General features: G+C 50.4%; 1 protein-coding gene across 8 annotated transcripts in view; it reads left to right on the top strand.

Annotated features, from left to right (window-relative positions):
- The window catches only part of HOXB3 (homeobox B3), a 41733-nt gene that overhangs the window by 15277 nt on the left and 15337 nt on the right, over window positions 1-11119 (top strand). For 4 of the 8 annotated variants that reach the window (XM_033183342.1, XM_033183341.1, XM_033183339.1 and 1 more), the window contains exon 2: window positions 1274-1451. The gene's annotated coding sequence lies outside the window, so the exon portion shown is untranslated. Of the gene's footprint in view, window positions 1-141; window positions 238-1273; window positions 1452-5737; window positions 11075-11119 lie in introns of those variants that run through there. The other 4 variants (XM_033183346.1, XM_033183338.1, XM_033183345.1 and 1 more) reach the window with 4 other exon arrangements.

Here is an 11119-nt window from a genome sequence, read left to right as displayed (position 1 = left end):
GTCCAAAAATGGATTGAAAGGACTGGGAGGGCTGATTCCAGTCCCTAATGGGGGAAAATGTTTCACTGTAGGACACAAGAGGCTTAAGTATGGCAAAGCCTTTCATATCGTGATTTATTTGTCATAAGCAAATAAAATGCGGTTAAGCTGTCTCCTTCTAGACAGACGGCTCTTTGGTTATTAAAGTTCCGAGAGAGGATTCCATGAGGCTGGCCTCTTTCCTCGCAGCATAAGAAGGTATCACTTTCCTCTGAGGTGTTTAAGGCTTTAATGAGTCTAATTTTTTGCACAGATGTTTCTGGGTGTTTGCAGGTTTTCAGAGTATTTTTATATTACAAAGGAGCTAGCCAGTGCCATAGCTCAAAGTCTGACAAGCAAATAGATAATCAAGAAGACAAATGGCCTCTTTTGTGAAGCCTTGCTCCAGTATTAATTTTCATTTTCTTTCTCATAGAAAGTATCGAAAGTATGACTGGGGACCAAATAGCTTTCTGTCTCTGAGGTCCCAGTCACCCCTAGAATGGAGTGGGGGTAGGGGAAAGGGGTGCAGGTGACCCTCAGAAGTTCTGTCAGGCTAGAATTGCTTTTGTGCAGCACTGCTTAGAAGTTCTAAGGTCTGGGAGCTCCAGCCTCAGGGTCTCTGGTCCATTGGTCATCCAGGGTGCAACCACCCCACCTCCAAAAAGCTCGGGGCTCGGGAGAGTATATGCAATTAAAAGTCATTTTTTCAGTCCCATTTCCTTTCAGAAAATAAAAAGAACCACCCCCACCCCCCCGGCGCATTTTATTGTTATTTATTTTGCATTCCTCCAGCTTGCAGCTCTGGTAGTTGGAGGCTGGGTAGGGCAGGGGGAACCAACAGGCCAGTGTCCCCAGCCGCAAAAGGGCTGCTGAACTGTCCGTTTAAATGCTGCTGGGAGACTCGTAAAAAATCGTCGTGGACCTGGAGGATGAGAGGGGCGAGCTTTATTTCGGTCGGACTGTGGTGTGGTGTTTTAGCTGCAAGGGGATGCCGAAGCCCCGAGTTGAGGGGGAAAATAGTTCTTAAAAAAGCATATGCCCCCCCAAGGAATGTCTCTAAAGAACCAAATCAAAGCTGCTCTTTGGAAGGTATGAATAGAATTTAAAAAAAAAAAAGATTTCTATGGAGCTTAAAGTTCACAGCCATTCTGTGTAGACAAGAGCTAAGAAAAATGTGAGAATTATACAGAAAACCATTAATCACTTCTTTTCTTTAAATACGTATCCTCTCTCCTTTGTTATTATTCAACAGCAAATCTCCTCAGACCGGCTGTTGGGGGAAAAAAGTGTTAGCCGTCTCTCCCGGATCTGCAAGGGGGAAAAAATTTGGAACCATAAAGTTGAAAACTTTTTTCTCTCAGTTTGGAAGAAGCCCTTCGTCATGAATGGGATCGGCGGAGTTCGGGCGAGAGGAGGCGAGAGGCGCAAAGGTAACAAAGCCCTGGCCCAGGCTGGCGTGTTTTGATCGTTTTATGAGCTCTTTTCACAAGTGAAAGAAGAAACACTCTCTCGCCTCCTCCTTTTTCTTTTTTAACTCTCTTGGCTGGGTTTTTACGGTGGATGCTTGGGCAGGTTTGCTCCCTTTTACGATGACTGATGCTTGGGTCAGAGGGAGAGAGAGAGGGGCCTCGACACCTGGAGAGTGTTTGAATTGGTTGGGACTGAGGTGTCAGGGCCCATGAAAAACCCCAGAGAAGAAGATTCTGTGAGGCAGTTCAGAAGCGCTTTTTTGGTTTTGGAAAATGCAGGCAGGCACAGCGAGCCCCAGCATGTGTGCATGGGTGTGTCTAGTGAGGTCCACATGTGGTCGGTGCGTTCCTGTGACTCTGCTTGTCTACACTGGGGACTGGCGTCCCCTATGCGTGTTTACCGGTGCGATGCTGTCACTGCTGCCTCCTGGAAAAAATCAAATCCAGTGCTTGAATGGAATGTTCCAGCTTTAGAGCGGGTATAAATGGATATATGTTCTTGTTTTTTTCTTGTGTCTAGCTTGGGATTCTAGACAAATATGTACTACTCTCTGGAGCAGGAAACTGCTCAGTTCATAGGCGAGGTGCATTGATGCAGAAATATTTCTCTTCTGCTCTGTCCCCCCAGCCTTCTTCCTGAAGGAGCAATGTTGATTTGATTTCCCTTTGCTCTCCTAATTTGAGGTCTCTGTTCTCTCCTCTGCAGCCCTGTTTCTTAGGCTGAGGGAGTCAGCGGGCTCTGCAGCCGACCTAAATGTGTTGGCCCTTTTTCCCTGAGGCCTGACTTAGGGTTTGGAGGCGGGAGGCTGGCAGGAGAGAGAGTTCATGGAGAGGCCACGTTTTCTAGGCGATTAGCTCAGTATTAGAACCACAAAATGACCTCGGAAGCCCCTTGACCTCGCTGAGACTGGACATTGTGTTGGCTTTTGCCTTCTGCCCAGAAGGGAGAGTCACACCTCTGCAGGGAGAGGTCCTTGGCCCGTCATATGTCCCGTCTTCTCCAACCCCCTCTAGGCCCCAAACCCATCTTTGCTATTTTGGAACTTTTGGATTGTTTTTCTATTACTGTCCACTGGGGGAAAAGACATAAAGATTTTTAGCCCAAGGGTCGAGTCGGGGTAGGAAAGTAGGGTGCTAATCTGTCTGTACACAGCACCTTCAGCAGTCCAGACTCCAGCCATCTTCCCTGCACCACTCCCAGGTCCAGTTCATCTCTTTACTGTTTCACTTGGAGGGAACTGAGGGAAGAAAGACAAAGGGAGAAGATATGAGAGGTTGGAGGGGTCTAATCCACAAGGCTTCAGAGGGCCAGAGGAATAAACTCCTGAGCTGCGAAGAGAAAGGGCTTCTGCCATGAACATTGTTTCAGAGGCTGTCATCTCTCTGAGGGCTGACATCCAAACCCACAGCCTGTCAACCAATTTTCTGAAGTTCCTTTGTTTAGGAAGCTATTTCTACAATCACCTTTACCTCTTTCCCCTAATTCTCAATCTCCCCAATAACCAAAAAAAGCCCTTGGAGTGCCTCACCCACCAGAGGAGCAAGGGAAATGGGAGGAGGATCAGTGCAGACTATTCTGAGTACTTTCCAGGGCCTGCTGTCCCAGCTTAGCCAAAGTTTCCAGAAACTTTTAAGAAATAGGTGGAGGATTTGCCAAACAGTGAGCCCTGAACATAGAGCCTTTCCAAAAACTGTATTCTGTTTGCTGTATCTTAAAAATCCATACCAGCAGCCACCCTCTTAGGGAGAGACAGAGACAAAGAGAAAGAGAGACAGACACAGACAGACGCTGGCTGGGAGGACGAAATGTTCCCCTTCAGTGAAGACTAGGAGAGACAGAACCTTGCTGGGATATGTGGGTTGTTGGTTTGCATTTTGTAAATGGTTTCTTGAAATTTGGGGACTCTATCTCAGGCAATAAATAGCTGGAGCGGTTGATAGTCTCTCCTTTATCCCTGGGTGGCATGAGTAGAGGGGCTGGAGGCCTCAGGAAGGAAAGAGGATGAGCACAAAGCAAGCTAGGCTGCTCCTGGACTAAAAATATTTGGGGCTCAGGGAGATGTGCATTCATTACCTATAAGGGCAGATAGCCGGTTGTGGGCCCTCTATAGGCTCAAGTGACAAAGACCTAGTCTCCAGGGACTTTACAAACTGCTTTCTGCAATGTGAGGATTAGGGCCCATCAAAGGGAAAAACAGAGAGACCATAGTCAGGGAAGGCTGGGGTTCACGAAGGAGAACTGCCAGATCTCCCATTTCCTTCACTCCAGACAATCCTAGTGCCACTCCAGTTCTCCCAACCTTTTGATTTCTTTCCCTCTTTCTCCCCAGTTCCCTCGGCCCTCCCCATTCTCTCTCCTACTTCCACCCGCTTGTCCTGGGCAGAGGGGGTTGCCCAGTCCTGCCAGAGCCCTCGGAGGCGGCCCCAGCGCTGGCGGTGGGTCTCCCTGGGAAGTGGCGGCTGGGGAGGGGGTCTGGTTGGAAAACGGAGTTGGGAAGTTTCCCAGCGTGAGTTGAGCGCTGACGGATTTGTGATCAGCCATAAAACTGGCGCGTTCAGATTCGTAAATCAATCTCGCCTTTCTCACAGTGTAAACGTTCACTTTATCGGCAGCAAGAAAGCGCTCGGCTCGCGATCAGGCGCTTGTTTATTTGAACGTGGACATTCCCAGGATCCAAAAAGAGTGTGGTCATTTTAACAGAACCTGCCAGCGTGCCTTCGTGTCATTTTGCTGTTCTTTTTCTTGTCCTTAAAAATTATTTCTCCATTTTAAAGATTGCTGTCTTCCCACATCCAGCATTTCTCTCTCCTCTCTCTCTCTGCTCTTTATTTTTATTTTAGACTTTAGCAGAGTGTTTTTCCTTGGAGGATCATTTTTAATGGATTTGTGGCCAGAACCTTTCAGGGAGTTGCCCTCGCTGGAGCCGGGAGCAGGGCCCACATCGGGATCAGGCTGAATTCAATACCAGTCTGTGTTTTGTATCTGGACAATCAAAGCTGACCACCTCCCCTACAGAGTCCAGGCCTGGCCGGCGCCCCCACCCCATGAGGCCAGAGCAGATTCCAGTGCTTTTGGCTGGGGCAGAAGCTGTGCAGCTGCCACTGTAGCTGGAACCTCCGAGGCTGAGATGGGGTGGCTGTTTCTTTGGGGTTTGTTAAGACAACCAGGTCCTCAACTTTCTCTCCAGAGTTGCTTTTGGTTTAGACCCCTTCAAACAAGCTGGGGAGGCCCCTCAGACCCCTGCTCCCCTACCCTAAAGCTCATTCTTCCTGGATTCCCCGCCTGCCCTGGAGGCTGTGGTCCTGGCTGCCTCAAGAGCTGCTGAGGACAGATAAGGCTGCGGCTTCTTCAGGAATGTCTTTTCTGCTTCCCTTTGCATCCCCACCCCCACCCCATGCCCCGGCCGAGAACTCTGATTCTAGTTGCACATAACTGGTCAAGTTTGGGCGGGGGATTGTTTTTGTTTTATTTTGTTTATATTTGAGGTGAAGGGGTCTGTGTGTCTCTCTCTTTAGGCCTAGGGAATAGATAGTCCCTGATATTTAACCCGTTAACAGGCACAGCCGTTCCCCATCTTTTTCCCATTGATCAGCCTCCATTGTTTGTTGATTGGAAGCTCGGGGTGCTAACACCTGGGAAATAAGGATCCTGGGGCTGCCAGGCTGACTTCAAAGCTTTTCTTCTCTTTTCCCTTCTCTCCTGTTCAAATCTCCAGCTGTCTTCACTGGTGGGTTTGAGGGAGGGGGAATGAGACAGGGTGTGACATAGGTAGGGAGAGGCTGACAGTCCGGTTCTTTTGTGTAGAAACCTTAGTCCCAGTCTTTGTCTCCAGAATCTATTTTCAAACGGTCAGTCACATTTGGTTTCCTATAGTAGTAACAACACAACAGGGAAAAAAAGTCCCCCTTGCGGTTATTCTCAACTCTAAAAGCTCCAGAGTAATCTCTTCACCCTGTCCCTTTTTTGCCCCTTCAAAAGGTACCAGAAAAGATCAAAATGAGAATAAAGCCAGAAGTCCCATTCTTTATCCACTTATACCATGGACTTATGAAGTGTTTATTTTCAAAGTGGCTCCTTCAGAAATTTTGTCCATTATTTAGGAAGTCCCACTCAAATAAATACCCCCAGGAGTGGGGGAGAAAATGCAGTTGGGGAGGAAATCTTAATCCTAAAGGATGCAGAGAGAAGAACTGGCAGCTGAGAAATCCAGGGGCTTGGAGAAGGGCTCTGTGCCCACCCCACCCCCACCCCCCAGACGCCCCTGCAGACTATTTCTGCACCTCCACGAACTAAGCAGAAGCAAGAGGAGAAGGGAGAGAGGAGAGGTGGGCTGTGGGTAAGTGTGTGTCCAGAGGGGTTAAGGAGCTGCAGATGTAGTAGGTATGAACGTGAGTGTGGGAGACAGACAGAGACCTCACTACTGTTCCATTGGTGGGTTCGGGGGGAACTTATTTTGCAGGAAAATTTCTCCTCCTGAAGGGGAAGGTCATAGTGGTCCTTTGAGCCTGAAATCGAAAGACCCCCTTCCCCCTCCCGGTCACGTGATTCATTAAATAATTAATGCCGAGGTTGCAGAATAGATATGTATTCGTCAGGAAAATCGCAGGCTCGGTCTCCCTGTTTCTGACGTGCAATTCAACTGTCCTTTGAAAAACAAGCCTGTACCCCGAGAAAAAAAAGAGAGAGGGGGAGAGAGAGGGAGAGAGAGAAAAAGAAAGGGAGACAGCAATAAAACAGCCCCGCAGCCGGAGCCACACCGCGGGCTGGGGTATTGTAAGTAGAAGGGATTTCTCACTACCTACCGCGTCTTACATGTCCATGTAAATTTATTGTTTGTTATTAATGTTATTGTCGTAAAATGTGACAAATAGCCATCTTCATTTCCTGCCATTTCTCTTCACATGGTGCTCTGTGTGTTTATAACCATTGAGGCATTGCATAGAGATTTTAGGAATATTCTTCTTTTCTCTCTCTGTCTCTCTCTCTCTCTTTCTCTCTCTCTCTCTCTCTCCCTCTCTCCCTCTATCTCCCTCCCTCCCTCCCTCTCCCTCTCTCCTCCAACCTTTTTCTTGATTTATAGCAATATGGGTGTCAGCTTCTCGGCCGGCATGCCAGCCATTGTGTGTGTGTGTGCGTGTGTGCGCGCGCGTGCGTCTGTGTGTGTTTGTGAGCGAGTTGTGTTGTTTATGGCCATGTCTTCGATAAATCATTTTTCACGGAAAATGATGTGGAAGCTGGGCTGTTTCTGCGGTCGGCCGGGAGAGAGTCGCTCTCGGAGGCACTTCCTCCCTCTCTGCTCTGCTCCCAGGAGTTGGTTATTTCAGACGATTTACAGTAATATATCAGCAGTTAATATGAAAGCTCTATAGCTGGAGGTCTTAAATTACAGCATCTGTGATTATCAATTAAAGCGAGATTTGTATAAATTTGGTAAACCAGAAATGCCTCATTGGCATACAAACCCAGTCAAAGACCACAGTCTAATATAAAAATTATATTTGTGAGCCTGATAGAGCCAACATTCCTGCAGCAGCAGACACAGCTCTATTTTTTAGCGGCTCCCCTCCAGGAGTTTGGCTTCTCCAACTCCAGCCCTGGGTGAACAAACCCAACTCTGAAGGCAGAAGGAGCCTTAAGAGTAAGAGAGGTGGAAGTGCAGAAAGAAATTACTGGAGTTGAAGGCAAAGATTTTTGTGATCAATGGAGACCAAATCAAAGTTCTGCGCAATTGGAAAGGGATGGGAGAGGTTCCGTTACATTATTAAAGCTTAATTTATAGGACTGATGTGTCTGGGGGGTGGTTGAAGGTGGAAAAGGAGTTACCCAAATTGGGGGAGACAATGGAGGCAAGCAGAGGGTGAAGGGCAGGGGGAGAAGCTGAAAGCTTTGGCTCCTCACCCTCCTGGCTAACAAAACAAGGAAATGAATTCATACCCCAGGAGCCTTCCTTTGACCTGCTGAAACAAAGAAAAGTTTCCTCAGCAGTGAGGGACTCTGTTTGGGGCTAAAGTGGGGAGAAGTTCTCCGAAGTTTTTCTAGAAATGTTCTAGGAATCAGGTGGTCCCAGAAAGTTGGGGTGTTGGAGGATGTCGAGTGTGTTCTTTTAACTAAGTCCCCATCCAAAAAGGGAGCAAACGGGGTGCAGATTGGAGAGGGAGGAGAAGAGCTGTTAACTTTCCCCTATAGTTTCATGTGGAGGTCACAGTTCCTTCCTACTAGGGGAGAGGCTGCTGGTCAAGAGCAAAGCCAGAGGTGGCTTTGGGGAATGTTCTACACCGTGCCCCAAAGTTGTGATGGATGAGGTGCAGAGGGCCAGAGCCTTCGCCAACTCCAGTCCCAGCTGTTGGCTGCTCATTCCCTGACTGGAGCCAGGCCAACTGACTTTATAGCCATGATTATCTGTGATATTTAACTCTGCCTGCTAGTGTAAACCTTTGAGCAGGGAAGTTAGAGCAACGCCGCACCCAGGTGTTAATTATTCATGGCATCCGCTAGCTACATGGAGTGGCAGCTCAGGCCCCAGTCCCTGCAGCATCCAGGAGCTCGCTCCCACACTCTCCTCCAAGGCTCATCCATTTTAACAAGGGAGTTAACACACTGAGTCTCATCCATGTTAACAAGGGATTCTCAGTGGATGGTGGGTGAAGCCTCCCAATTCGGGAGTCTCTGTTGAAAAGGGTTTGAGGAGAAAGAGAAGGCCAGGACCCAAGGCTGGGATGGGTAGAGGCACCGCCTGACCTGGATAAAAGGAACTGAGGAAAGTCTGGATTCAGGGGCAGCTTTGACAGCACTGGAGACTGTGAGGAGGTGGGAAGGGCCGGCAGAGGCAGCAAAGAGACCTGGGGCATAGGGGCTCTAAACCTTTCAGTCTCATTCCCCACTCACTCCTTGAGTGTTGGAGAATCCTCCACACATTCAGTGTGGGAGGCAAGCATTTCTACTTCTCCCTCACCTGGAAAGTGTGGGGTGGTGGAACTGTGAAGAGGGTGAGTTCTCCCCCAAACTGGTGGTCCACAATTAGGGCAAAGTCTTGGAGTTTTTGAGAGAGCAGGGAAGGATCACCTTGTCCATGGGGAGGAGGAGGAACATGAAAGAGAAGGAAGAGGGTAGAATCATTTGTATTAGCTTCTGAATTCAGCATGCTTTGAAAGATGGGAAAGATCTGCTCTTTGGGCCAGCCCATAGTAGCGTGGAGAGCCAGTCCCACAGGCCCCCTTCCCCCTGCCTGCGTTTGCAACTCCTCATCCCCAACCCTTTTCCATCTCCCCTCCTGCTGCTACCTTTGCCTGTGACGTGGAAGTCCGACCAACCACCCCCCCACCCCACTCCACCAGCTTTTCCTCTTTATTCTTTCAGCCCTCTTCAGGTCTTTGTCTCCTCTGGCCCAGAGGAGGGGAGATGACACTGACACCCCCTCCCCCTCCCTTTCCCCGACACGCACAGACTCTTCCCCAGGAGACAAAGCAAGGGGACCATCCCTTGCCACCATTTTCTGGTAAATCCCCTCATGTGATGCCTAATGTCTTCCATCCAGGCATGTGGGCCTACCCCAAATCAGCAAGTTTGAAAGGACTTTGTTGTTTATATATACATTTGCTTCATTTAGCTATGAAGCACCTTCTTACAAGTCCTGCACCCTCCACCCCATTGATTTGCTTTTGTGTTGTTCAGGGGTTGGGGTAGAATGCATCTGGGAGACAGAGCTCTGGGATAGCCGCTGACTCTGTCTTCTCCTATAATTCTCTGCTGGTATCCTCTCTATATAATTGCAGTGTTTATCTCTGTGCCTTTAAGAAGCCAGGCTGCTAACGCTTGCTTTAGTGACCAGAGGAATTGTATAGAAAGATGAAGAGTGAGGAGAGGAAGAGAGGGACCCAGAGAGAGAACAAGCAGCAGGATCCCTTTCTGGGGTGGAAAGTCAAGGCTGAGCCCAAGGAGGGGATGACAGGGAGAGTGGAAACAAAGGCCAGTCAGAGGGGAAGGGAGGCTGTCCTGGAGCAAGGAGCCCCACAACTCACAAGGGGACGTACACACACAGTTAAGTGAGAAGGGAAATGGGAAGGAAACTACTCCCTTTGTCCCCTTCTCTCTAGAAGATAATTTCTCTGGACAGAGGGTGGGTTCCCCCACAGAGGAAAGGGAAGAAGAGACTCAACCTACTGAGTGAGCCCAGAAGTGACTTCTGGAGACACTCCTAAATCCTTTGCAAGGCTCAATTCAAATTCACTGAAGACAGTGAGAGAGGCAGAGTTTGAAAAAGACAAAGGGGCTGTGAGAAAGGAACCGAGACAACAGAGATGGTTAGAAAAGACAGAGAGACCCAACACAGAAAAAGAGCCCAAACACCTTGGGGAGCAGGCACAGAGGGAAGCTCCTCCAGGCTCCCTGGTCCCTAGTAGCCTTCTTTACAGGAAGCTGCCCAAAGCCCAGGCCATCTCAGAAACAACTAACTCTAGAGTAGGCCCTTGGGGGTGCTAAATCAGGTGTGAGGCTGCTGTGGCAGGATCTGAAGTGCCAGGGAATGGCCAAGATGACCAGGACACTTCAGCCTCCACCACCATCGCCAGTATCAGTAACTTAATCATTGGGACCTCCCCAAACAGAATTTCATCATGGGGGTGAGGGAGTTGGGACCAGTCTTTGACACCTGGACCCTGCAATCCTTTCTTGGCTTTTCTTCCCCTTTGTGGGTTTGGTCTCTTTTTTCTCTAGGGACATGGAGAAGTTGTTGATCTTCCAGCCGCCTAAGAACGTTCACCTCCATTCCACATCTCCCTCAAACTCCCAGCCTTAACAAGCGGATGCTTCCCCTACTAATCTCCTTCCTCCCCCACCTTACAGGAAAGAACAAGAAAAGGAAAAAGGGAAAGAAAGTTCCTACCAGCCTAAGCAGCTTTAGAAAACTCGAGGGAAAAGGGGAGATGCAAACCTTTCTCGCCCCTCTGATCCTTCCCATTGGCCCCTCGCCATTGCTCTGTTGCCTCCATTGCCCCCCTCCATGTCCCCACTCCTGTCCTGCCCAGAACTCTCTCCCTTCCCCTCCCTTCTCTGCCGGGTCGGACATATGGAACCCATTTCGCTGGTGACATTGAAGAGCCGCCGGTGTGCCCGCCTTCCGCCATGGCGCCCCCGGCGCTCCCCACGCCTCGGCGTTCCCCTGTCAGTCGCCGCTCCTCTCGCCTGGCAACTTGGCCCGCTCTCAAAGCCCGAGCCCAGCTCGGTGCCAGACGAGCCCGGGGTTCCCGCAGCCCCGAGCGGCCCGGGAGGAGTGGGAGCTTCTCAGGAAACCGGCGCCTGCAGCGCCCAGAGTGCCAGATCCGCGCGCTCCTGGGGCCCTGGAGGCCGAACAAAGCCGGGGGCGGGGGCGGGGGCGGGGGCGGGGTGGGGGCGAGCGCATCCGGGCCTCTCCCCCAGCTCGGCGGGACGCTCTGGGGTTGCTGGGGGTTGAGCGACTAGGATGCGGCTGGCTGCGGCGGCGGAGCCCCAGCCGGGGCCGAGGGTCCGGGGCCTGGCAGTCGGCCCCCGCGTGCACCCAGCGCCCGGCCGCCCGCCGCTGCCCGCGCCCTAGCGGAAGACCGCACAGGTAAGTGTGGGGTGCGGAGCCGGGGCGCTCGGGTACTGGCGGGGG

This window comes from Trachypithecus francoisi, unplaced genomic scaffold, assembly GCF_009764315.1.
Source record: "Trachypithecus francoisi isolate TF-2019V2 unplaced genomic scaffold, Tfra_2.0 Lachesis_group20, whole genome shotgun sequence".
In the NCBI taxonomy this organism is placed as follows: Eukaryota; Metazoa; Chordata; class Mammalia; order Primates; family Cercopithecidae; genus Trachypithecus; species Trachypithecus francoisi.
This window is presented reverse-complemented; position numbering and strand designations above follow the sequence as displayed.